We start from the raw sequence: 2,375 nt of genomic DNA, 5'->3' as shown, positions 1-2,375 counted from the left end.
CATATTTTATCGTAGCCTGAGCACACATTAAAGTTGCCTACACTTTCGTTTCATCTCTCTAGCGATCTACGCTTCAGCTTTTTCTTTTTCGCCTGCTTTTATCTGTGTGTATATATATATATATGTATATAGATATATGTGTGTGCATATGCATTTTATATATATTTTTTTTCTTGCTGCTGTACCTTCACACACGTCAATGTTTATTAAGTGTTGATTGATATGTGGGGTTTAACGTCCCAAAACCACTATATGATTATGAGAGACGCCGTAGTGGAGGGCTCCGGAAATTTAGACCACCTGGGGTTCTTTAACGTGCACCCAAATCTGAGCACACGGGCCTACAACATTTCCGCCTCCATCGGAAATGCAGCCGCCGCAGCAGGGATTCGAACCCGCGCCCTGCGGGTCAGCAGCCGAGTGCCTTAGCCACTAGACCACCGCGGCGGGGCGTTTATTAAGTGTCACCATTCGATGCTTTATTATGTATCTGTATTTCTTTTATGTTCAACTCAGTGTTAATGGACTGTCGCCTTTCTGCATTTCGAAATCGTTATCTCCCCCTACACTAATGCCCCTCGCGGGCGCTGTAGGTACTGTAAATAAATAAATAAAAGAGTACAAAAGGTACATTATTGAAGTGGGTTATAGTCCACGCCGCCCGTTTCTCACCGTAAGCTTCAGAACAGCGTCCGCCACATCGCGGCCACGCCGCGGAGAAGAAAGCCGTGGTTTTTCGGTGTGGTGGCACCATCTAGTTTTGCTTAAAGAAACCAGCTGCAGAAAATTGTCTATTCGCGGCGAGGTCACGATATAGGTTGTATTCACGTGACGTCAGCTTGGCGGGCGCGGCAGCGAAAAGTGCGCCAGCTGTGCTGGAAACCGCGTGGCCCCCATTTTGAAAGACACCTAGCAGCGTCCGGCGGCATACCTGCAGTTGAGTGGGGCGGTTCCAAAAGGTGCACACCAATTACTGCGGGTATGTTGCTGTTGTTTTATTTTATTTGCATTTAGAAGGTACAAGATTTACCATTTGTGAAGCTGCTGCAGCCATGGGCAATGTGTGCTAGCCTCGCTTGAGCGTGTACGCCGAGAAAATGGACGCCGATGCTAAACAGCGATACACGGACAATGTGGATCCCTGCAGTGGACGTTGACCCACTCATTCTGACGAGCGTGGAGGCCGAATTTGACACCAGACTTGTTTGTTTTGAACGTGGAACTCTGAGACATAAAATACTGTTTGATGCATGTACGACATGCTTTGTGACGCACGAACAACTCAAAGCCGAGACATTGTTGTATGCTTGACTAGTGGGTTTGTCCACGAACCTTCGCTGAAAAGTGACGGTGACTGAGCCAATGCTGGCGCAAAGGTAAGATAATCTGAAGTTATATTCTATCTGTAAGCGCTAAAATCGCGTTTACCCTTGACTTTGATACTAGTGCAATGTTTTACGAATCTAGTTGAAGCAGCGGCCTCACAAGCGCTTAGGACCTTGCAAGTGAAAACACCATTGCATTCGGCATATTAGATCGTGGTAAAGTATACACAAGACTGAAATTTTGACGGGGTTGGCTCACCCACAGTTTTGTTCAATCAAATGAAAAGTATCAGGAGCATAAATTATTCCCTAGACCAAGGTTACAAGCCACCTGTGCTTTGACGTAAGTGTACTGAGCCAGGTCACTTTAGCGAGAAAAACAAAAGCGTGTGCCTCTCATTTAAGCTCGCCGTGTCCTACGCATGTAATAATAGGAATAGTTCAACGTTGAGTACTCCGCTGTGTTGTGCTTTTCGCAGACGTCTCTGCCAGAGCATTGAAACTGACTGCATTTACTGTGCCTTTGCCATTCCTTTATATAAATATTCATATTTCGTTCGCATCTCAACTACTCAAATCTGTCAGAATTTGAACGCAAGTGAGTTATCATTCACAGGTGAGCCACTCTCAAGCATTCACCCCACAGCCTTGTTAAAATCAGTCTGGAGAAGACGTCTGAATCACTCGCTACGACGCTTCACCACAACCTGCAGTAGACGTCTACATGACCGCGAATAACGTTCAGCAAGGAATAAAATTTTACCAATTTTGAGTATTCGGGCTCGTCACCCTTCCATTTTGTGCGATAGCTGCACACAAACAGGGCACAATCAAACGTGATAACGGATGGTGAGCGCAAAAAAACAGCGCAACTTTACTATCACGTAGGGGCCCACACATGTCACATGGCCCTAGCCATGACGGCCGGACGTAGTGCCTTCGCCGCATTGCTCAAATGCTGTGCGGATAGCCGAAGCGTAGGCTGCGGGAGCACATGGTTGATTGGAGGTGAATACTACCTATAGGTGGCAGCACTGTCTCCGCGCAAGT

General features: G+C 46.7%; 1 long non-coding RNA gene across 1 annotated transcript; it reads left to right on the top strand.

Moving 5' to 3' along the window:
• The first annotated feature begins 299 nt into the window (after positions 1–299).
• LOC142776422 (uncharacterized) lies at positions 300–2,097 on the top strand. Its single transcript, XR_012887524.1, has 2 exons — positions 300–1,376; positions 1,942–2,097. It is a non-coding gene; the product is annotated as an uncharacterized LOC142776422 (long non-coding RNA).
• The last annotated feature ends 278 nt before the right edge of the window (positions 2,098–2,375 follow it).

The sequence above is a fragment of the Rhipicephalus microplus genome, chromosome X (assembly GCF_043290135.1).
Source record: "Rhipicephalus microplus isolate Deutch F79 chromosome X, USDA_Rmic, whole genome shotgun sequence".
Taxonomy (NCBI): Eukaryota; Metazoa; Arthropoda; class Arachnida; order Ixodida; family Ixodidae; genus Rhipicephalus; species Rhipicephalus microplus.
The sequence above is the reverse complement of the archived record's forward strand: the minus strand, read 5'-3'. Positions and strand labels throughout refer to the sequence as shown.